We start from the raw sequence: 25,959 nt of genomic DNA on the forward strand, positions 1-25,959 counted from the left end.
GAGAACATGGTTCATATTTCACTCCCTGACACCAGCAAGCTACATAGAGAACATTTATTTCCTATTGTTTTTAGATTCCAAAGCCTCCTCAGTTAATGCTGAGAGTGCCGAGTGTAAGCTCCAGGCTCGGAACACACATTTATTAATAAAAAAATTAAAAAGCCCACAAATCTTTTAAACCCCCTCATCCCCCCAAAAAAACCTTTACAAATAATCCACATCTCCCCTGCTGGAGACGTTTTTTTTTTTTTTTAACTTTTTTATTGTATAGTATAACATATATACAAAGCAAAGAAATACAAAAGCGATATATTTTCAAAGCACTCTTCAACCAGTAGTTATAGGACAGATCCCAGTGTTTGTCATGGGCTACCATACCATCCTCTCAGATTTTTCCTTCTAGATTTTTATTCTAGCTGCTCCAGAATATAGGAGGCTAGAAGGCTTAAATATTTTTTATCATCACAATAGGCTTTTTTTCCTTCTTTTTTTGTGAAAAATGACATATACAAAACAATAAATTTCAAAGCACAGCACCAAAATTAGTTGTAGAACATATTTCAGAGTTTGAAATGGGTTACAATTCCATAACTTTAGGTTTTAACTCCTAGCTGCTCTAAGATATTGGAGGCTAAAAGAGATATCAATCTAAAGATTCAGCCATCATATTCATTTGTTAAATCCTGTCTTCTCTGGATAACTCCACCAACACCTTTAATCTTTCCATCTCTCTCTTTAGGGATGTTTGGGCTATGGCCATTCTAACTTTTTTTCATATTGGAAGGGCCTGACACTAATATGGGGTAGGGAGATGGAACTAACAGATGTTCTGGAGATACTGGGCCCTCTAGGTTTCAGGACTTATCTGGATCAGGGACCCATCTGGAGGTTGTAGGTTTCTGGAAAGTTACTCTAGTGCATGGAACCCTTGTGGAATCTTATATATTACCCTAGGTGTTTAGTATTGGCTGAAATTGTTCTTATTGGGGGTTAGTATGTTATGATAGGTAGCAAGGTCTAACTGAAGCTTGCATAAGAGGAACATCCAGAGTAGCCTCTCGAATCTATGTGAACTCTCTGCCACTGCTACTTCATTAGTTACACTTCTTTTCCCCCTTTTAGTGAGGATGGAATTGTTGATCCCCCAGTGCCAGCACCAGATTCATCCCTGGAAGTCATCTCCCACATCATCAGGGAAACTTTCACCCCTGGATGTCATGTCCCACATAGGAAAGACAATGATTTCATTTGCAGAGCTGGGCTTAGAGAGAGTGAGGCCACATCTGAGCAAAAGAAGAGGTCCTCTAGAAGTAACTCTTAGGCATGCCTATACATAGTTTAAGCTTTTCTGATAACTGCAGAAGCTTCACAAGAGTAAGCTTCATGATTGAGGGCATGGCCTATTGATTTGGGTGCCCCTAAAATTTGACACAGTGTAAGGGTATTCCCTGATTGTAAGGTTTAATGGTTCCATATTCTTTCTCCCATCCTGCAATAGTTTTTTATTATCTGCTTAATATACTCTAGGATGTATCCTGGCATTACAATAATCTACACAGGATTAAAGGACTTCTTTCTTATTCTGGGCTCTCTGTGTTTCATAGTTCAAATGGCCTATACAGATAGGTTGAGCTAGATTATGTGCTACAGAAATTTCAATTTCATTTCCAGACCCCAAATAAATCTTCCTTCCTTTGGTCTCAAAAAATATGTGTGGTTCTAAATTATAGACACTGTCTTCCTTACCCATGTGTTATGAATTATTTTAACCTCAACCTGATTGGCTTCATTCTTATCTGTAAAGATAGGATTTATATATATATATATATATATATATATATATATATATATATATATATATATATATATATATATATATATATATATATATATATATATATATATATATATATATAAAACAGCCCCTCAAAATTCAGAAACAGCAATCACCACTCGGGACTTAATGTGTCTGCTCTAAAAGCTTACAATCTAGGCCCGTTTTCTTATAAGCATACCCTAAAGGTGAACATACCATTGTTCTTTTGTTTCTGGCTTATTTTGCCTCTCCAAAGTCCCACATGTTCATTCATATCATTGCATGCCTCATGACTTTGTTCCTTTTTGTAGCAACACAACCTTCATTCATAAGTATACACCATCATTCGCCAGTCTACATCTCAGTCAGTGCATCCTTCAACCACCTGCATTCATCAGGCATCATGTATAATGCCCAAAGTCCACAGTCCATCAACAGTCTCAATTTTAGATCATTTCATTGTTCCCCAGAGAAAGAAAACCAATAAACACACCCTGGCCAAACAGGAAACCTAAACTTCCTCTTAACTCTTGTCCCTCCCCCCATTATTTACCTCAGCTGTTGCTGTGGTAGTGCTGATGTTTCCTTTGGAACATGACCCATACCATGCAATAGCAGTTTTCTCCTTGTACCCTGGACTTAAACACTCTTTGAATACGAATCTTATCTTTGAAGTAATTTTTGCAAAAATTAATTCATATTTCTAGTGGGAAATAGACCCACTAGAAATTCATAGACCTAGTGGGACACATAGGTCTATACAACCCCTCTCAATCTTGCTCATCTTCAATACAGTAATATTACTTATAGACCCACTACAGAACCACCTTCACTTCTTTCTATTCCCTTACATTGGAGTTCAACCTCATTAGCTAACAGTTCACCCATCTCTAGCCTCTATATATTTCTAAGTCCCCTTTATTCTGTATTGTAAGCCTCTGATTATACCTTTGTGCTGGTCATAAAAGTGGAATCATACACCATCTATCCTTTTGTGTCTGGCTTATTTCACTCAGCATTATATATATATATTCTATACTTCTAGCACAATGTTGCATGATAGTGGTGACATTGGGCATCCTTGTCTCTTTACTGATCTTAGGGAGAATGCTTTCAGTCTCTTTCCATTGATTACTATGCTGGCTATTGGTTTTTCATATATTCCCTTTATCATATTGAGATAGGTACCTTTGATTCCTATCTTTTGTAGTGCTTTTATCAGAAAATGATGAATTTAGTCAAATGCTTTTTCAGCATCTATCATGATGATGATGTGATTTTTCCCTTTCAATTTGTTAAAGTGCTGTATTACATTGTGCTGGTTTAAAAGGATGTATGTCCCCTAGAAAAGCCATGTTTTAATCAAAATCCCATTTCATAAAGGTAGAATAATCCCTATTCAATACTGTATGTTTGAAACTCCAAAGGCCTGGGCTGAGCTGCGAGTGGTGAGATGAGGTATGCTGAGCCGCTTGGGCTGTGCTACGTTGAGTTCTCTCATTTAAGCACCAGCCAATTAAATCAAACATCATTCATTACAGCAGGCACGCCTCTTAGCTGACTGAAGATGTAATGAGCAATAGATGAGGTTCATGTACCACTGGCTCATGTCCACAGCAACAGAACTAGGTACCTTCATCTGACCAAGTTGACAACTGAATCTAACTACCAGAGCAGGTAATAATTCTGCCAGTGAACCACTGTCTTTCTTGTTTTTTTTTTCTTTCCATATTTTTATTTAATATATTACATCAACAGAAGTACATCACAAATGTCATTTTTAAAGTTCTAGGTACATTGTTTTTACAATGAAATTAGTAAATTAATAATTTCAGTTCAACCTTACAGAACATTCCCCAAAAGGTATTTTCTTGGCTTTTCAGTGTTTCTATTTGCAAGTAAAAACTGACAAATTACCATATCCTAAGGGTTTTAAAAATTGAAAAACAATACGCAATAAATAATTAAAGTGAAGTGAATTAACACCAGTAGCCTGTACATAGTCTAAGCTTCTCTGGTAACTGCAGAGTTTCCTAACAATTAAATCCACTATTGCTTTTCAACCTTCTAGTTACATGATTGCATTGGATGTTAATTCAACTTGGCGAAATCCTTGGAAGAATAGTAGTGTCCTTTGGAGTAAAAGACTGCATCAATTTTAAGCCCAATTCCTAGAAAGTTGCATTGTCTTTTCCCATCATACCTCCAATACCAGTTATCTACAAAGAAGTAGGTCTAGTAGAGAACTGGGTTAAAAATGGCTCCATCAATTTTTTTTCACAGAGTCAGGGAAACTAAAAGAATGTATGCTCATGGGATAGTTTGTATGTGATCTTAAATTGCTGATTAACCGATACTTGTCATCTTTAAAAAGAAAAACTTCATTTCTGGCTGCAATTTCATAAGCAGCTTGAATACCTGATGGCACACTTGCCCACAAATTAGAAATTAAACTAATGATGATCTTAGATATCTCAGCATGCTTCCACCAGAAGAACCTGTCTTTAAAGAAAAATAGTTTATTTCCAATTGTCATGATATCATCAAAACTTAAATTGGGGCCACTTAGTTCTGTACCATCAGGACCTGGCATGGATTGGTGCTGTTCTGGGCCTCCAAAAAGGAACTGAATGCCACGTATGTCATCAGTAGAGAGGCTAAATGTGTTGGAGTCAACATAACCGTAGGTGGGAAACATTATGGCCTTTGGGTCATTGGAATGGCCAAGACCCAAGGAATGGCCACTTTCATGAACTGCAACGAGAAACACGTTTATGCCTCTGTTGTTTTTAAGTCCATAGTTTGTCCTCATCAAAATGTGCATCTCCTCCAATACCAGCTCCAGGGCCAAAACATGGGCTAAAACTCCACTTTTTCCATCAGAAGGGTAGATGTCTCCATGAGCTCGAAGTGAAAAGAGATCATAATGTCAGCCTCACCTACATTAATCTTCCTGAATTTCAAGTGGATCACATCACTCCATACTTGAAAAGCCTTCTGGATGGTGTACTTGACATCTGCAGGCGCCAGGTCAGGGGTAAAATTGTTAATTCTGTAGGTGTTATAACGTTCCTACCACTCTGCCCGCCCCCCCCACCCCGGCATTGTTTTGAAATGATGAACATCCGGCACTCCACATCGGGGCGTATACATCAATGCCAGAGTTGATGTGTCCAGTTGTCCAGTCACTTTTAACCTGAAGAAATGCCGCATTTCCTGGATTTTAATCTTCAGGAGGTTCCCATTGGCTTTTTGTTGTTGTTGGAAGTCTTCCCATGTCAAGGTCATAAAAGGCACCCAAGTAGCTTTTGGCAAACACCACAACATTTTCTTCTGCATTTGTATCTCTGGTCAGGGGAACAGATCCAGAAGTAGTAACTTGCAGGATGAGAATCAATAGAAGAACCTTCATTCTAACCTTCTCCCCAAAGAATTAACCTTTAACCCAATTTACTCTGTTCCTTTTCCTGTTTTTTAATATTGGCATTTAGGCAATAAATTTCCTTCTCAGAACTACCTGTGCCATGTCCCATAGTTTTTATAAGTTATATTCTCATTTTCATTCATCACCAGATAGCTACTGATTTCTCTAGCTATTTCTTCTTTCATCCACTGGTTGTCTAAGAGTGTGTTTTTTAATCTCCATATGTTTGTGAATGTTCTCATTCTTTCGTGGTTATTGAGATCCAGCTTCATCCCATTATGATCAGAGAAAGTGCTTTGAATAATTTCAATGTTTTTAAACTTATAAAGACCTATTTTGTGTTCCAGCATAGGTTCTATCCTGGAGAATGTTCCATAAGCACTAGAGAAGAATATATATCCTTGTGTTTTGGGGTGCAATATGTCTGTTAGGTATAATTCATTTATCAAGATATTTAATTTCTGTATTTCCTTGTTGATTTTCTGTCTGATTGTTCTCTCTATAGAGGAGAGTGGTGTATTGAAGTCTTCTACTATTATTATTGAAACATCTATCACATCCTTCAGTTTTGCCAATGTCTGTCTCGTGTACTTTGGAGCTCCTTGATTGGGAGCATAAGCATTTATGATTGTTTTATCTTCTTGGTGAATTGACCCTTTAATGAGTATATTGTGTCCTTATTTGTCTCTTACGTTGTCTTTAAATTTAAAGTCTATTTTGTCTGATATTAGCATAGCTAATTCTGCTTTCTTTTCATTACAACTTGTGTGGAAAATCTTTTTCTATCCTTTCACTTTAAATCTATTTGTATCCTTATGTCTAAGATAAGTCTCTTGTAAGCAGCATATAGCTTTATTATATTTTTAAATTCATTCTGCCAATTGTATCTTTTAATTGGTAAGTTTAGTCCATTAACATTCAAAGTTATTACTGAGATGGTGATTCTTGAATCCACCATCTTTTTTTTTAAATCTTTTTTATTTGTCAGATCGGTGTATTCTTTTCCCTCTTTCTCCTTTTTTCCTTTAAATTATCCTTACTGGTACTCTTCAATTCTGTGCCCTCCACCTGACCTCCCTCTCCTGTCTTTTTTTTTTCAGCTAGCAGAACTCCTTTTAGTATTTCTTGTAGGGTTGGTCCCTTGTTGACAGATTCTTTCAGGACTTGTTTGTCTGAAAAACTTTAATCTCTCCCTCAGTTTTGAAGGACAGTTTGGCTGGGTACAGAATTCTTGACTGGAAGTCTTTCTGAGAAAGACTTCTGAGAAAACTACAACAAAGTAGATTCTGAGAAATCTACAACAAAGTTACTTGAGCTAATAAACAAATTCAGCAAGGTGGCCGAATATAAAATCAATGTGCAAAAATCAGTAGCATTTCTCTTCAGGGAATGGTGAGAATGGGGAGAAATTCAACTTCCCCAAGTTGAATTCTTGATATTCTCACAAGCAGTGTGGACAACCAAAGCTATAGGCCAAGCCCCCAGTCTTGGAGTTTGTTCATATGAAACTTAACCCCACAAAGGATAGGTCAAATCTACTTAAAATTTAAGCCTAAGAGTCACCCCCAAAAGAGCCTCTTTTGTTGCGCAGATGTAGCCTCTCTCTCCAGCCAACACAACAAGCAAACTCACCACCCTCCCCCTGTCTATATGGGACATGACTCCCAGGGGTGTGGACCTTCCTGGCAACATGGGACAGAAATCCTGGAATGAGCTGAGACTCAGCATTAAGGGATTGAGAAAAACCCTAGAGTGAGCTCAGACTCGGCATCAAGAGATTGAGAAAACCTTCTCAACCAAAAGGGGGAAGAGGGAAATGAGACAAAGTGTCAATGGCTGAGAGATTCCAAACAGAGTCAAGAGATTATTCTGGAGGTTATTCTTATGCATTAAGTAGATATCACCTTGTTATTCAAGATGTAATGGAGAGGCTGGAGGGAACTACTTGAAAATGTAGAGCTGTGTTCCAGTAGCCATGTTTCTTGAGGATGATTGAATATGATATAGCTTTCACAATGTGACTGTGTGATTGTGAAAACCTTGTGTCTGATGCTCCTTTTATCTACCTTGTCAACAGATGAGAGGAACATATGGAATAAAAATAAATAATAGGGGGAACAAATGTTAAAATAAATTTAGTTTGAAATGCTAGTGATCAATGAAAGTGAGGGGTAAGGGGTATGGTATGTATAATCTTTTTTTCTGTTTTTGTTTTATTTCTTTTTCTGTTGTCTTTTTATTTCTTTTTCTGAATTGATGCAGATGTTCTAAGAAATGATGAATATGCAACTATGTGATGATATTGAGAATTACTGATTATATATGTAGAATAGAATGATCATATGTTAATGTTTTTTGTCTGTTGTTAATTTTTTAAATTAATATATAAATAAATTTTTAAAAATCAGTAGCTTTTCTATATACAAGCAATGACCTAACTGAGAAGTCAGTTAAGAAAAAAATTCCATTCAAAATATCAACTAAAAGAATTAAGTACTTAGGAATGAACTTAACTAGGGATGTAAAAGACATGTACACAGAAAACTACATAATATTGCTAAAAGAAATCAATGAAGAAAGACATTCCTGCCTGATCATGGATAGGAAGGTTAAATGTAGTTGTCAATTCTACCCAAATTGATCTACATATTTAATGCAGTGCCAATCAGAATTCCAACAACTCACTTTGAAGACCTGGAAAAGCTAGTTACCAAATTCATCTGGAAGGGAAAGAGACCCCGAATAGTTAAAAGCATCCTAAAAAAGAGGAACGAAGTGGGAAGTGTCATGGTCAGTTTCATGTGTCAACTTGGCCAGTGGTGGTTCCCAGTCATCTGGTCAGGCAAGTGCTGGCCTGTCTGTTGCTATGAGGACATTTCATTGACTTAAATCATGATTATGTCAGCTGCATCCACAGCTGATTACATTTATGATCAGATAAGGAGGGTGTCTTCTGCAATGAGTGATGCTTAATCTAATCACTGGAAGGCTTTTAAGGAGGATTCAGTAAAATGGTCACTCTTCCTGCTTCAGCCAGTGAGCCTCTCCTGTGGAGTTCACCCAGACCCTTCATTGGAATTACAAGCTTCACAGCCTGCCCTACTAATTTTGGATTCTTCTGCTGGGATTTCACTAGAGAACAAGGGAGAAGAAGGGGCACCGTGCAGGATTAAGAAATGACAGACACAAGAAGTTAGTTAAGTGGGGTCAGGGGACTTAAGCTCATCAGGTGCAAGAATAAGAGCCCCAAATAAACTGACGTCCATATATTTATTGTGTTCTTACATGGGAACTGCTTTCAGGGAGTGTGCCAGTTTGAATCTGTGGTGGACCCCAGAAAAGCCATGTCCTTTAATCCTCATTCAATGTTGCTGGGTGGGAGCATTTTGATTGTTTCCATGGAGATGTGGCCCACCCATTGAAGGTGAACTTGCTTACTGGAATCCTTTAAAAGAGGAAGCATTTTAGAGAGAGTCCCTTTTGTAGAGCCACGAGAAAGCCAGCAGGTGTCACCATGTTTGCCATGTGCCCTTCCAGCTGAGAGAGAAACCCTGAACTTCATCAGCCTTCTTGAACCAAGGTATCTTTCCCTGGATGCCTTAAATTGGACATTTCTATAGAGTGGTTTTAATTGGGACATTTTCTCAGCCTTAGAACTGTAAACTTGTAACTTGTTAAATTCCCCTTTTTAAAAGCCATTCTGTTTCTGGTATATAGCATTTTGGCAGCTAGCAAACCAGAACAGGGAGTATAATCAAAGCAAGATTTATTTTGAACATCTGTGATGCCTACAAAGCTAAAAAGTTTGGTTCCCGGTTCCTTGTCTCAGGAGCTGTTTATTTCTTAACAGTATGCTCTTTATTCAGGTCTCTTCAGGCTCTTGAGTCAGCATCCTTGACAGCATTTGCTTCAGCAGTTTACCACATTAGCAGGGCACAGCGTGCCTATGCCCCATGTCCTCAGTCAGCCCTGAGAACACTTGCCTCTGCACTTCACCACAGTAGCAGAACACGGCATGCATATGCCCCAAGCCCTTGGCCGACAGCCAACTGCTCGAGCCTTCAGAGAGCCATCTCTGACACCCTTCCATTCCCATGGTTGTCCAGCCAGCCTCTTCTGAGTGTTCATTGAGGAACTTCATTGTAATTGCCAGCTGGCAGCCTACCCTACAGACCTTGGACCATTACATTCCCACGATTGCCCAGCCAGCACTTCCTGAGAGTTTGTTGAGGACTTCATTGGAGTTGCCAGCTTATGGCCTTCCCTACAGACCTTGGACTCTACATCCCCATGGTTACATGAGACACGTATTAATTTTATATCTACAGATATCTCCTGCTGATTCTGTTTCTCTAGTGAATCCTAGCTAATACAACTAGGTACCAGGAGTGGCTCTTAAGAAACAGAATCTTAAAAATGTTTTTTACATTTGGTTTTTCTACTCTGAGTGGACTCAGAGGCACTAAGGACTTGGTTTCCCATAGTCAGAATGACACTGCCAGTTCATGGGGTGAGCTGGTGAAAGAGATAGTCAAAATATCACCATTGGATTTTTCTAATGCTTCACTTATATGAAGCCAGGCTCTGCGGAATAATGTTTTTGACACCTTTACAGAGTTTTGTGGAAATAGGAGGATAAAGATATTGGCTGGTTGGTGTTAGATATGCTGTATACATTGATAAAGGAAAAGGATGAACTGAAGGCTTCAGATGAGCTTATGTACCTATGGCAGATGTAAACAATTCTATGAGTGCCTTGAAAGAATATCTTATTTCCTAGATCTGCAGACTTGGGATCTCTGAAAATCAGGCTCAGAATCTTATTGTTAGAGTAGCAACTTTACAACATAAACTGAAATCTCAATCTTGCAGGGTTCTGCCATTAAAGTGAGGGCATTGCTAGGAAAGGAATGGGATCCTGAGAAAAATGGGATGGTGACGTATGGATTGATAGTTATGGTGGTGGAGAGGTTGAAACCCTAGATCATGCTGAGTCTTTTCTAGATAACCCTGTAATAGTCTACCCTGAGAACATAGCCACCCCACCTCCAGCCTGCCCTGAGGAATTGGTCACCCATCCTCCATCTGAAGAGATTAGCCCTAGAGTGATTAATCCTGTTTCACCAAATGAAACTGCAAATCAATGCCCTGAAGCAATTGGCTTGGAATAGATTTCTAATTCTTTTCATGACCTATACCCCACCACTCCTCATTTCTTCCAGACCTATAACTAGACTAAAGTCCCAACAAGCCCCAAAGGTGAGGTACAAAGTGTCACCCATGAGGAGGCACACTATACTCCAAAAGAACTGCATGCGTTTTCCAACTTATATAGACAGAAATCAGGGAAATATATGTGGCAATGGATTTTAAGGCTATGAGATAGTGGTGGGAGGAATATAAAGCTGGACCAAGTTGAATTTTTGAAATGGGTCCACTAAGCAGAGATTCTGCATTTAATGTTATAGCCCAAGGAGTTAGAAAAGGCATTAACAATTTGTTTGTATGGTTGGCAGAAACATGGGTCAAGAGGTGGCCAATGTTACCTGAGGTTGAAATGGCAGAACTGCCATTTTTGTTGAAGATGAAATTCTTACTTATAGCTGACCCCTTGTACTTCTAGAGAAGCTTTAGAATAAAGTAGTTTAACTGACAAGTAAATTTGGTTGTGTATTAGTTAGGGTTCTCTAGAGAAACAGAATCAACAGGGAACACTTGCAAATATAAAATTTATGAAAGTATCTCACGTGACCGTAGGAATGCAGAGTCCAAAATCCACAGGGCAGGCTGCGAAGCCGATGACTCCAATGGATGGCCTGGATGAACTCCACAGGAGAGGCTCACCAGCCAAAGCAGGAATGGAACCTGTCTCCTCTGAGTCCTCCTTAAAAGGCTTCCCATGATTGCATTTAGCATCACTAATTGCAGAAGACACTCCCCTTTGGCTGATTACAAATGGAATCAGCTGTGGATGTAGCTGACGTGATCATGACCTAATCCTATGAAATGTCCTCATTGCAACAGACAGGCCAGCGCTTGCCCAGTCAGATGAACAGGTACCACAACTTGGCCAAGTTGACACCTGTTCCTAACCATGACAGGTTGTTCTCATGATATGTAACATTTGATATACAGATAAGTATCAGGATAGAAGTAATTTCTAAAAATATGAATAACATTTCACCCATGCAAATCTGGCTAACAGAAGGACAGAAAATTTTTTAAAGTTATTGTAATTCTTCTCAAACATTATTTTAGGTAATATTTTGATTCATTTTGTTAATGCTACCAGAATGCAATATACCAGAAATGGGTTGGCTTTATAAAGGGGATTTATTTGGCTATGAATTACAGTTCTAAGGCCATGCAAATGTCTAAATTAAGGCATCAACAAGAGGATACCTTCACTCAAGAAAGGCTGATTTCCTCTGTGCAGGGTTTCTCCATCACATGGGAGGGCACATGGTGACATCTGCTGGACCTTACTCTTGGTTTCTGGTTTCAAACCACTTCCCCTGGACTGTTTCCTTTCTGCATCTCCAAACATCTCCGTTTTGGCTCTGAGATTTCTTCAAAATGGTTCCCTCCTAAAGGATTCCAGTAAAAATGTTAATACCCACATAGAATGAGTGGAGATACATTTGCATGAAACCACCTAATCAAAGGCACATCCACAATTGGGTCAGTCACATCTCAGTGGAAACATGTAATCAAAAGATCCCACCCAAACAATAGGTCAGTCCCCACTAAATTGTATTAGGATTGATAAACATGGCTTTTCTGGGGTACATAACAGTTTCAAACCAGTGCATATGTAAACTATTTTACCACTTTATTTGTACAAGGGGAAAGAACAAATTTTTTTGTTATACTCTTTTTTCTTTTTAAACTTTTTTTATTAATTTAAATTTTTTTAAAAAATGACAAGAAACACAAACATTCTTAACATATGATCATTCCAATACATATATAACCAGTAATTCACAATATCATCACATAGTTGCATATTCATCATCATAATTTCTTATTTGCATCAATTCAGAAAAAGAAATAAAAGACAACAGAAAAAAATTCATACATACCATACTCCTTACCCCTCCCTATCATTGATCACCAGCATTTCAATCTAAGTTTAACATTTGTTCCCCATATTGTTTATTTTTATTCCATATGTTTTACTCATCTGTTGATAAGGTAGGTAAAAGGAGCATCAGACACAAGGTTTTCACAATCACATAGTCACATTGTGAAAGCTGTATCATTATATAAGCATCTTCAGGAAACATGGCTACTGGAACAAGCTCTACATTTTCAGGCAGTTTCCTCCATCCTCTCTATTACATCTTGACTAACAAGGTGATATCTATTTAATGCTTAAGAATAATCTCCAAGATAACCTCTTGACTCCGTTTGGAATCTCTCAGCCTTTGACACTTTATTTTATCTCATTTTGCTCTTCCCCCTTTTGGTCAAGAAGGTTTTCTCAATTCCTTGATGCTGAGTCTCAGCTCATTCTAGGATTTCTGTCCCACATTGCCAGGAAGCTCCACACCCCTGGGAGTCATGTCCTACATAGACAGGGGTAGGGCAGTGAGTTTGCTTGTTGTATTGGCTGGAGAGAGAAGCCACATCTGAGCAACAAAGAGGTTCTCTTGGGGGTGACTCTTAGGCCTAATTTTAAGTAGGCTTGATCTATCCTTTATGGGGTTAAGTTTCATATGAGCAAACCAAAGATTGGGGGCTCAGCCTATTGCTTTAGTTGTCTGCACTGCTTGTGAGAATATCAAGAATTCAACTTGGGGAAGTTGAACTTTCCCCCTTTCTCACCATTCCCCAAAGGGGACTTTGCAAATACTTTTTTATTCACTGTTCAAATCACTCTGGGATTTATCGGGGCATCACTCTGGACAAACCAACAAAATCTCATGCCCTACTCAAGGTTCCATGTACTTATGGTATTCAATTAAGCTGTCTATATAAGTTATATTAGGAAATGCACTAATCAAAATATAAATTTTGTACCAAATAAACATTTTTTGCTTTAGTCTCACACATAAGTTAAAATTTTAAAATATTAATTACTATCAGTTGTCAACACCCTGCAGTAATGACATTCCTATGTGTTTTCTCATGCAAAAACAATTTTTTAAATTTGTACCTTTAGTCACTATCATTATACACTCTAGGCATTCCTAGATTATACCATCTCAGTCTTTATCGTCTATTTTTCTTTCTGATTTCATTTGTGCCCCCAGCCCTCCTCCAGCTATCATTCTCACATTCAGCTTCATTAAGTGTTTTAACATAATTGTATTACAATTAGGTAGTATTGTGCTATCCATTTCTGAGTTTTTACAATCAGTCCTGTTGCATAATCTGTATCCCTTCAGCTCCAATTACCCAATATATTACCCTATTTCTATCTCCTGATGGTCTCTGTTACCAATGAAATTCTCCAAGTTTATTCACTAATGTCAGTACATATCAGTGAAACCATACAGTATTTGTCCTTTTGTTTCTGGCTAATCTCACTCAGCATAATGTCCTTAAGGTCCATCCATGTTTTTACATACTTCATAACTTTATTCTGTCTTAGAGCTGCATAATATTCCATCATATGTATATACCAAAGTTTGTTTAGCCACTCGTCTGTTGATGGACATTTTGGCTGTTTCATCTCTTTGCAATTGTAAATAATGCTCCTATAAACATTGGTGTACAAATGTCCGCTTGTGTCCTTGCCCTCATGTCCTCCGACATGAGGTACCTAACAATGGTATATCCAGGTCATATGGCAATTCTATATTTTGCTTCCTGAAGAACTGCCAAACTGCCTTCCACAGCGGTTGTTAACATTTGACATTCCCACCAACAATGGATAAGTGTGCCTCTCTCCACATCCTCTCCAGCACTTGTCATTTTCTGTTTTATTGATAATGGTCATTCTGGTGGGTGTGAGATGATATCTCATTGTGGTTTTGATTTGTATTTCCCTAATAGCCAGGGAAGTTGAGCATCTTTTCATGTGCCTTTTGGCCATTTGTGTTATACTCTTCTTTTAAGAATGAAAGATTCATCTTCTGAAATAAAGGATACGGTTAAAATAAATATTAACCAGGATATTACTCAGATGTGATACAAAATTTTTATTTTTCAAAACAAGTACTCAGATGATTAAAAAAAACTTTTTATAACTTTCATTAAGAGCAGTTTTTCAGAGTAGCATTGACTAGGACAGATATAACTTATTTTCATAAACTCTTAACTTTTGGCATTTTACAGTGACTATAAATAAAACTAACTTTTGAAATTTTTTCATAACTTCCCATTTACCCAGAGCCTGTAGTTAGCAATTGATTACAAAATACATTTTCTTATTCCATATTCATTCAGTTAGTAGTCACTACAACAAATTTAATTCACTTTTATATTATAAATATGTTCTTCATAAAGTTAACATATTGCAAGACTGTAGTATGAGGAAGTTTGAGGCCAGTAAGTTCTGCTAGTAAGGTACTTTTAAATATATAAGGATTATTGTTAAACCTTTTGGGGCAGCACCATATAAGTGAGTAGGGTAGGAATCTAATTTTTAAGCACCTGCCATTTAAAAACAAATAGGTATTGAGAGTTAGGGTGAACAGGGATACAAAAATGAAATTTAAAATTTAGAACTTGCATGTACTCAGGTGTTATTTGTGGATAGTCCTGGGATGCTTTCATCCTGAACAGACAAGGTTTTTGCTTGTGGATTTCCTTTGGGATGTTAAGAAGCCTTGATTTAGTAGGGGCCTGGGACAAACAAAGGGTAAATACTATTTGGGTGTACTAGTCTTAAGATGGCCCTCAAGGAGCGATGATGTCTCCTTAGAAGAGGGTGGGACATTTAGGGACAGTGAGAAATTAATGGGACACTAGGATGTCCTTGAGCCTAGAAAGAAGAGGGGTATAAAAGATCTCAGTTTGGGTTTTACCACCAACTTCCATAACTAGGAAAATCTGAGTAGGGATAGTCCCAGCATTGCAGTTTAGGAAAGAGTGGTTCTAGTATTAAGAAATTAAGAATCTTACCTGTCTCATTGAGTCAACTTGGGGCTCCTTTTAGTTGGTCAGATGGCCTTGGGTACCTGCAGTCTTCTTCACTTGCCACGAGCTGGGCCAAAAGGTCTGTTTTACATCCCTTTTTGGAGACAGTGAAGTTCCTGGGCCCAAAGATCATGTTGGTGGCACTTTGGGGAAGACCTTGGTGGGTCCCATGATTGAGGGTTGAGGTTTCTGGCACTCTCTCTGCCAGTGGCCCTTTGACCCACAACTGAAGCAAAGCCTTTGAGCCATGATTTTGGTGACCATGAGAAGACAGGGTACTGTTAACAGTGACTGCAATAAATTGAGCCTATTCACTGGTCTTTTGCTTACCTTTCTTCGACTTTTCCTGCTACTCAGCCTTGTCTTGTTTGTTAAAAACAGGAGAGGCATATTTTTTTAATTTCAGTAATTTATTTTATCTAATATTACTACAACTGCCTATAGTTCTTTTTAACTGGGTTTTTTTTTGCTGTAAAATATAATGTGTGTGTGTATATGTATATATATGAAAAGAAAGGAAAAAAAGTAATAATTTTCAAAGCACACTTCAACAAGCAGTTACAGAACAGTTCCCAGAGTTTGTTATGGGCTACCATGCCCTCATCTCAGATTTTTCCTTCTTTCTTTTCCAAAACAGTGGCAGCTTTATCAGTATCATAATAGTGGAATCACATTGTATCTGTCCTTTTGTGTCTGACTTATTTCACTCAGCATTATGTACTCAAGGTTCATCCACATTGTCATATGTTTTGGGACATCATTTTGTCTAAATGCTGCATAATATTCCATTGTACGTATATACCACATTTTGCTTATCCACTTATCTGTTGATGGGCATCTGGATTGTTGCCATCTCTTGCCAATTGTGAGTAGTGCTGTTATGAACATCAGTGTGAAAATGTCTGTTTGTGTCACTGCCCTCAACTCTTCTGGATATATACCAAGTGTTGGTATTGCTGCATCACAGGACAACTCAATATTTAGTTTTCTGAGGCATCACCAAACTGACTTCCACAGTGGCTGAACCATTTTACATTCCCACCAACAGTGAATAAGTGTTTCAATTTCTCTGCATCCTCTCCAACATTTATTGTTTCCTGTTTGTTTAATAGCAGCAATTCTTATAGGTGTGAGGTGATATCTCATTGTTGTCTTAATATGCATTTCCCTCATAAGAGGTAGTTTTTAAATAAGTCATTAGTGGAAACTTGAAGGCCCATGGAGAGCTTTTACAGCTATCTCCAAATCATTCATGGATGACTGCTTGGTAAAATGGATGCTTAACAAAATTTAAGTTTTCTGGGAACCTGTGCTTACATTAGTATGTTTTTTTAGATATTCTACTAACCTTCCCTAAAACAGGGCCAGGTTTTCCTCTTTCTCCTGTGTGATTTCTCTTAGCTTATTACAATTAAACAGCTTAGTAATACATTTTCTCATGCTTTTAAGCAAACAAATATTTTTTTCCTCTAGTGGAAATTGAGATTTAGGCATAATACAAGTGATAAATCTTCTTTTAGTTCCTTGTATTGAGAGTTATATATATATCTTGGCACAGGGAAGTTATGACTACTTTCCTTTGTCTTTTACAGGCTGGAGAATGGTATTGTAATTGAGAATCCCATTGGAGCGCTTTTAGTTTATATTGACTGTTTGCATTTCCTTTTTTGTTGTTGTTTTGGAAAAGGAAAAAGAGATATTTTGTCCTCTAAGCTAGCTGTTTCCTAAGGGTTAAAAAGAGAGCATAATTTAGAAGAGGAGTTTTATATTCAACTGTAATGGGTTTTAATAGAGACTAAACAGTGATTTGGGGTGGGGTGCTATTTAAAGAGAATAACTTAAAATATTTGCCTTCTTCCATGACAAATAGTCATGAAGAAGAAGTTTTTGACAGTTTTCCTGGTCATAACATAATTTGCAAGAGCCCTTTATGGGATTTTCCTGATATAAGGTCATAAAATTCATGCATAAGGAATTTCTTTCCATGTTCCTTCCTTATAAAAGAGGTTTAGTTGTATGATGAAGTTATGGTAGACTGTCCTATTTGTGGGCCAACATTGGCAAGCAGTATTGAAGCACCATCCATTTATTAGGAAGAGAGAGAAGGAAAAGGCAGATTTCTGTATTGGTGCCTGGCATCTCAGTTTGCCAGCCTGCCATTCTGAGTATTGATCCCTTGGGCCCATTGGATCAGACTCCCTATCCCCAGGAATCTCCAGGGTCCTTGAAGACTTAGGAAATGGATGGTCTGGTACCATTTCAAAGCTACTGAGCCAACCCACCCATCTACCTGGATGTCTGTAATCTTAACTTACTGCTTAGATTATTGTCTAAGAGACTAGAAATGATCTGTAATGAACAAAAAAATTCCAGGGATGGGATTTCCTGAGTCCCAGCGCTGGATATTATTACCATGATTGAATTAGAGGGAAAGAACATGTGTCAGGGAAATTTGGCTCTTTTAAGAACAAAGCTTAGTATATTTTTCAGGCAATCAGAGGAGTCTAAGTATGGACATATTCTAGGACAGGGCCAGGAGTGAGGTTTTTTCTATCCCTTACAATGCACATATTTTAAGAAAGCTACCACACACCCAACAGCCTATTCTCCCCTACTAAAGGTTTCTTTCTGCACTGGGCAACACCTTCAAGAAGGCTAAGAAGAGAACATGCTGGGCCAAAGGACCTGTGTGTTCATGGACTTACCAGCTTTTACAGCTCATTTCACTTTAATTAAGATAGTTGGGGCTTTTGCTTACCCTGAAAACATCACTTCTGGCTTTTAGGGGGAGACACTCTCAACTCCTTTGGACTAAACCAGAGATTACTCTTTAGAATGTCAAAGACAACACCTTGTTTGGTACAAGAAACCTTCACCTAGAATCCTGTGTTTTAAAAGATGGAATGGAGTGCATGGGGTAGAATGCTGACCTTCCATGTGGAATTCCCGGGTTTGACTCCTGGACCAAGCACCCCCCCAAAAAATATAAAAGATGGAATTTTTGAAAATCATAGAATGCTAGAGAGAGGAGAAAGACGATTCTCTGGAGGCATGTTTGCTAATGCTTCTGGAAGGCAATATACCAGAAATAGATTGACTTTTATAAAAGGGATTTATTGGGTTACAAATTTACAATCCTATGGCCACAAAAATGTCCAAACTAAGGCTCCCAGAGAAAGATACCTTGACTCTGAAGAAAAGGCTGGATGGTATCCAGGTTTCCTCTGTCACATGGGAACGCATATGGCTGGCATCTGCTGGTCCTTTCTTAGCTTCTCTGTGGCAAACTCCGGATTTCTTCTCTTAGTTTCCCCTGGTTCTCTACAGGTTTGGCTTTTCAGTACTGTGGGTCCTTTGTTAGCATCTCATGGGAAGGCAAATAGCAATATCAGGTGGTCTGTGGTTTCAAATGGCTCTATAAGCTTCTGGCATCTCCTGTGGCTTCTGGAATTTTCTGCATCTACAAACATCTATGTCTAGGCATCTACTCTCTGTATCAGCTCTCCAAGCATCTGTGTCAGCACTCGAAACATCTGTGCTTTTCCAAAATATCTCCACCTTTAAAGGACTCCAGTAAACTAATAAAGACCCACCTTTAATAGGCTAGGCCACACCTCCAGGGAAATATTCTAATCAAGATACCCTACCCTAAATGATAGGTCTGCCCCTACAAGACTGGGTTAGAAGTAAAAGAACATGGCTTTTCTGGGGTACATAACAATTTCAAACCATTACAGCAGAGTAGAGGATCTCTGTGGAGGAGGTGAAAAGATGGACAGATTCAGCAGGAAGAAGATTGTAGTTCCTAAGAGCGAAAGAAAAGAGTATGGGATGTTTTTGAGGGGGAGGGAGAGAGAGAGGGAGATAGAGAGAGGGAGAGGAGGGGGAAGGTGAGAGAGAGAGAGAGAGAGAGAGAGAGAGAGAAGGAGAGAAAGACACAGGTGAAGAGAGCCAAGCAAGAAGAAGAAAGCAAAATCATGGCAGCCAAGCTTCCCAGCCAATAGCAGTCCACATGGATGGAGAGCAGTACTTTCTGGCTGGATCACCAAAATATGTTGCCAGATTTCAGCTTCCTAGGTTCTTGACCATCCCAGAGGATAGAATTCAAGGGCACAATATAGCATAGAGTAAGCAGGCAGAAAATTTATTAGATACACATGAAAGAAAACATGTGGGCACTCTTGCAAGTAAAGAAAGATGGAAGGCAAGAGGCCACATCTTGAGTTTTGCCCTCTAGTCTTTGAAACCTAATCAGAGGAATAAAACTGGGTCTTAATGACAGTTGTTTCAGTTTCCTAAAACTGCCATTATGCAACATACCAGAAATGGATTCGCTTTTATAAAGGGGATTTATTAGTTGAACAAATTTACAGTCCTAATGCCATGAAAATGTCCAGATTAAGGCATTCAGAGAAAGGCACCTTGAATCTGAAGAAAAAAGCCAGATTGTGTCTAGGTTTCCTCTGTCACATGAGAAAGCATATGGCTGGTGCTTGCCTATCCCTTGTTCCTGGAATCCACTGCTTTCAGCCTTTGTTTTTTGGGGAGTTTACTCACTTGGCTTCTCTGGGGCTGGGTTTTATCTCTTGGCTTCTCATGGCTTTTTCCAGATTCTGGCTGGCTTAGCATCTCATTGGAAGTCAAATGGTGATGTATGCTGGACTCTGCTTCTCCAAATATCCCTGTCTAGGATCTACTCTCTGTATTGGCTATCTAAGCATCTGTGTTGGCACTCCAAGCATCTGTTTCAGCACTCCAAGCATCTCTGAATGTTTGTGTCTGTGTCAGTTCTGAACACTTTCTTTCTCTAGAAGGTCTCTTAAAGACTCGTAAAATTAATCAAGACCCACGTTTATAGGGTGGAGTCACGTCTCCATGGATCAATCAAAAGGTTCAATCCTAAACAACAGGTCTGCCCCCACAAGATTAGACCAGAACTATAAAAGGATATGGTTTTTCTAGGACACACAACATCCTCAAACCAGAACAACAATACTTACCTCAACCATTTTATCCTTTGGCTTTTATATATTATATCTTATTTTTGTCTCTCCTTTTACCCTTTTTTAAGTTTTTTTTTAATTTAAGAAGACAAACAATACACTTAGAACCACCAAAATTGGATATCTTAGCTTAACCATAGGCATATTTAAATAAAGTATCCATATAATCACTGTAAAGCCTGTGTTTGTTCAGTAAATTTTGTAAGCCAATTTAAAATTCAGGCAACAAGGGGAAAATCTACAAATTCAGATAGCAAACTTCTTAAATTATAAGTATGAAACACTAACTTAGATACCATTTGCTCAGCTGTCCAGACTGTGAATGTTCTCAAAATATCAAGTAGAAAGTTCTTACAAATGTCTGCCTTGCTAAATATTTTTCTGATTTCAGGAAAATATGAAGATACAAATATTTTTACAATTAAGATATGAAAATCTTAACAACCAAAATGGAAATCTTAGTTATTTATCCATTGGCAAATTTAAAGAAAATTGAAGTGATCACCATAAAGCCTGTTTGTACAATATGTTTCATAATCAATTTAAAATTAAAGCAAGGAAGGAAAAAAATCTATAGATACTGATATGAGTTACTTGAATTCTAAATATTAAACACTATCTCTCCTTTTATCCTTTTACCCTTTACTGGTGTTCTAGTTTGCTGGATGCTAGAATGCAATATACCCTAAATGGGAATAGCTTTTCTAAAAGGGGAAGTTTAATAAATTGCAAGTTAACAGTTTTTAGGCCATAGAAATGTCCCAATTAAAGCAAGTCTATAGAAATGTCCAATCTAAGTAATCCAGGGAAAGATACCTTGATTCAAGAAGACCATTGAAGTTTAGGGTTTTTCTTTCAAGTGGAAAGGCACACAATGAACATGGTCAGGATTTTTCTCTTGGCTGGAAGGGCACATGGTGAAAACAGCATCATCTGCTAGCTTCCTCTCCAGCTCCCCAGAAGGCATTTTCCTTCTTCATCTCCAAAAGTCACTGCCTGGTGGATGCTCTGCTTCCTGGTTCTGCGGCATTCTATTGTGGCTTTTCTTGTGGCTCTGTCATTTTTCTCTGCTCTCTCTGAATCTCAAGCTTTCTACAAATTGTTTCCTCTTTTATAGGATTCCAATAAACTAATCAAGACCCACCTGAATGGGCAGAGGCACATCACCTAATCCAGCTTAACAACCACTCTTGATTGAGTCACATCTCCAGGGAGATGATCTAATTCAAGCATACAGTACTGAATAGGGATTAGAAGAAATGGCTGCCTTTACAAAATGGGATTAGGATTAAAACATGTCTTTTCAAGAGGTGTGGCCAAGATGGTGGCTTAGCAATGTGAGCGTTTTAGTTTGTCCTCCAGAACAACTACTAAATAACCAGAAACAGTACAGAACAGCTTCCAGAGCCATGTCAGTGACCGGACACACAGAGTACCCCAGTCTGGACCAGGTGGACCGGCTGCGAGCCTCACCAGAACCATGAGTTCCCCAAACCGCGGCAGCCGGCGCCCCTCCCCACAGGCTGCTTCCCAGAGGGGAAAGGAAAGGAACTTTACCAGCAGCAGGGACTAAGCACAATTAAACGCCTATTGTGGAATTAATTAATAAATTCTGACTACTAAAAGTAGGCTCCCAGTTCAGGTGAACCTGTGCAAGGCGGAGGTCGCTCATTGGGCTAACGGAAAAAGAGTAAAGGGGAGGAAACAGAGGTTTTTGTAGCTGTTTCTATGGAGCCTTGGCTGCCTCTGGATTCAGCGGCAGGACTTCTCAGGCTGCAACTGCCCCAGGCATAGGCAGAAACGGACTGCTTTCAGGGCTGTCTCCCACCTGTGCCTTCCCTAGGGGAGCGGTGAAGCCCAACTCAGGTGGAATCCTTCCCTCAAGGAATTCAGACCCCAGGGCATGGCAATTTGAAGCCATTAAAACCAGCCTACACCCTCTCTCCAGCCAACACAACGAGCAGTCTCACCACCCTACCCCTCTCTACGTGGGACATGATTCCCAGGGGTGTGGACCTTCCTGGCAATGTGGGACAGAGATCTTGGAATGACGGAGACTCAGCATCAAGGTATTGAGAAAAACCCTAGAATGAGCTGAGACTTAGCATCAAGGGATTGAGAAAACCTTCTCAACCAAAAGGGGGAAGAGGGAAATGAGACAAAGTGTCAATGGCTGAGAGATTCCAAACAGAGTCAAGAGGTTATCCTGGAGGTTACTCTTATGCATCAAGTAGATATCATCTTGTTATCCAAGCGGAAATGGAGAGGCTGGAGGGAACTGCCTGAAAATGTAGAGCTGTGTTCCAGTAGCCATGTTTCTTGATGATGATTGTATAATGGTGTAGCTTTCATAGTGTGGCTGTGTGATTGTGAAAACCTTGTGTCTGATGCTCCTTTTATCTACTTTGTCAACAGATGAGTAGAACATATGGAATAAAAATAAATAATAGGGGGAACAAATGCTAAAATAAATTTAGTTTAAATGCTAGTGATCAATGACAGCAAGGGGTAAGGGGTATGGTATGTATAACTTTTTTTCTCTGTTATCGTTTTATTTCTTTTTCTGTTATCTTTTTATTTCTTTTTCTAAATCGATGCAAATGTTCTAGGAAATGATGAATATGCAACTAAGTGATGATATTGTGAGTTACTGATTATGTATTATGTTTTATTTTGTTTCTTTATTTTTTTAATTAATAAATAAATTTAAAAAAAGAAACAGCTGAAGCTACTGGATGGGATTTCAAATAATAATTTTCTTTGAATTGGAAACTAAGATCACAATTGTAGGTTATTTCTTCCATCTTTTCTGTTAAATCATTTGTAGAATATTATATTATGGTAATTGGGGAGATAGGTGATATGAATTCTGAAAAAATTATATAACATGAGCAGAGACAAAAACTATATAAATCTTTAAGAAAATTTCTTTCTAGAAACTAGACTGGAGATATTTTATTGCCTGTTCCCAAGTAAGCATCATGAGATCAATAAAATTTTCTAAAACTCTTACTGATTGTATATGTAGAATGGAATGATTTCTAAATGTTGTGTTAGTTGATTTTTTTAATTAATAAAAAAAAAAATTTCTAAAACTCAAAAAAAAAAAAACAAAAAACCAGCCTACAACCTCTCCTCTGTCTCCACTATACCCCCAGCAGGGAGAGTCTGCCAAAGTTAAAGGTGCGGCAACATCTTTTGCTGGTGGGACCCACAGCAGACAAGCACCAGATACTGGGCAGGATAAGACAAACAGAGCCCAGAGACTTCACAGGAAAGTCTTTTAACATGCTGGGTCTCACCCTCAGGGAAAACTGATGCAGGTGACTCCTTCCCCCTGATAGGAGGCCAGTTTAGTCCGGGAAGACACGGCTGGAGTAATACCTATGTAGACCCTCCTAAGGGTGGGGAGGGAAAAGGCACCATACAAGCAGGGCAAGAAACAAGAAAACAAGAACTGAAAAATTATCCTCTGTTAAACAAAACCTAAGCTAGAGGTCCAGAAAAAGCTGAACTGACGGTCAAAGAACAGATAGACAACAAATTCACCTAGCAAGAAAACCCTAGGTAAGAGAAATGAAAGCAATCTCCAGAATAAACTAATTAAGGTAATTAAATGTCTAGACACCAGCAAAAAATAACAGATCACACCAGGAAAATTGAAGATATGGCCCAGTCAAAGGAACAAACCAATAGTTCAAATGAGATACAGGAGCTGAAACAATTAATTCAGGATATACGGACAGACATGGAAAACTTCATCAAAAACCAAATCAATGAATTGAGGGAGGATATGAAGAAGGTAAGGAATGAACAAAAAGAAGAAATGGAAAGTCTGAAAAAACAAATCACAGAACTTATGGGAATGAAAGGTACAGTAGAAGAGATGAAAAAAACAATGGAAACCTACAATGGTAGATTTCAAGAGACAGAGGTTAGGATTAGTGAACTGGAGAATGGAACATCTGAAATCCAAAAAGAAACAGAAACTATAGGGAAAAGAATGGAAAAATATGAGCAGGAACTCAGGGAATTGAATAATATGAAGTGCACAAATATATGTGTTGTGGGAGTCCCAGAAGGAGAAGAGAAGGGAAAAGGGGGAGAAAAACTAATGGAAGAAATTATCACTGAAAATTTCCCAACTCTTAAGAAAGACCTAAAATTACAGATCCAAGAAGTGCAGCGTACCCCAAAGAGAACAAATCCAAATAGACGTTCTCCAAGACACTTACTAGTCAGAATGTCAGAGGCAAAGAGAAAGAGAAGATCTTGAAGGCAGCAAGAGAAAAACAATCCATCACATACAAGGGAACCCAAAAAGACTATGCATAGATTTCTCAACAGAAACCATGGAGGAGAGAAGACAGTGGGATGACATATTTAAATTATTGAAAGAGAAAAACTACCAACCAAGAATTCTATATTCAGCAAAATTGTCCTTCAAAAATGAGGGAGAAATTAAAACATTTTCAGACAAAAATCACTGAGAGAAAGTAGCTCTGTAAGAAATACTAAAGGGAGCACTACAGACAGATATGAAGGCAGGAGAGAGAGGTGTGGAGAAGAGTGTTGAAAGGAAGACCATGAGTAAAGGTAAAAAGAAGGAAAATTAGAAGGACATATAAAAGCCAAAAGGCAAAATGGTAGGGAGGGTACTGCCCGGGCAGTTATAACACTGATGTTGATGGATTAAGCTTCCCAATCAGTGGACATGGACTGGCAGAATGGATTAGGAAATGGGACCCATCTATATGCTGTCTCTACCCAAAGGACATGAGGGCAAGGACACAAACAGACATTTGCACACCAATGTTTACAGCAGCATTATTTATCATCAAGAGATGAAACAGCCAAAATGTCCATCAACAGACGAGTGGCTAAACAAACTTTGGTATATACATATGATGGAATATTATGCAGCTCTAAGACAGAAGAAAGTTGTGAAGTATGTAACAACATGGATGGACCTTAAGGACATTATGCTGAAGTGAGATTAGCCAGAAGCAAAAGGACAAATACTATATGGTCTCACTGGTATGAAATGACATTAGTGAATAAACTTGGAGAATTTCATTGGTAACAGAGACCATCAGGAGATAATGAGTAATTGGAGCTGAAGGGATACAGATTGTGCAACAGGACTGAATATAAAACTCAGAAATGGACAGCACAATACTACCTAACTGTAATACAATTATGTTAAAACACTGAATGAAGCTGAATGTGAGAATGATAGAGGGAGGAGGGCTGGGGGCACAAATGAAATCAGAAAGAAAGACGATAAAGATTGAGATTGTATAATCTAGGATTGCCTAGAGTGTATAGTGACAGTGACTAAATACAAATTAAAAAAATGTTTTTGCATGAGGAAGAACAAAGGAATGTCATTACTGCAGGGTGCTGAAAATAGATGGTAATTTATATTTTAAAATTTCAACTTATGTGTGAGACTAAAGAAAAAAAGTTTATTTGGTACAAAATTTATATTTTGACTAGTGCATTTCCTAATATAACTTATGTAGATAGCTTGGTTGAACAACATAAGTACATGGAACCTTGGGTAGGACATCAGATTTTGTTGGTTTGTCCAGAGTGATGCCCTGATGAATCCCAGAGTGATTTGATCA

The 25,959-nt window shown here is 38.4% G+C and overlaps 1 protein-coding gene, 1 long non-coding RNA gene and 1 pseudogene across 6 annotated transcripts in view; 1 reads left to right on the plus strand and 2 right to left on the minus strand.

Annotated features, from left to right (window-relative positions):
- Window positions 1-25,959, minus strand: part of LOC143677338 (uncharacterized) — a 124,191-nt gene that overhangs the window by 64,405 nt on the left and 33,827 nt on the right. The gene's annotated exons all lie outside the window — the stretch shown is intronic.
- Window positions 1-25,959, plus strand: part of LOC143677345 (uncharacterized) — an 83,955-nt gene that overhangs the window by 13,474 nt on the left and 44,522 nt on the right. The window lies entirely within an intron of this gene.
- On the minus strand, window positions 3,684-5,690 carry LOC143677340 (macrophage metalloelastase pseudogene; annotated as a pseudogene).

This window comes from Tamandua tetradactyla, chromosome 3, assembly GCF_023851605.1.
Source record: "Tamandua tetradactyla isolate mTamTet1 chromosome 3, mTamTet1.pri, whole genome shotgun sequence".
Taxonomy (NCBI): Eukaryota; Metazoa; Chordata; class Mammalia; order Pilosa; family Myrmecophagidae; genus Tamandua; species Tamandua tetradactyla.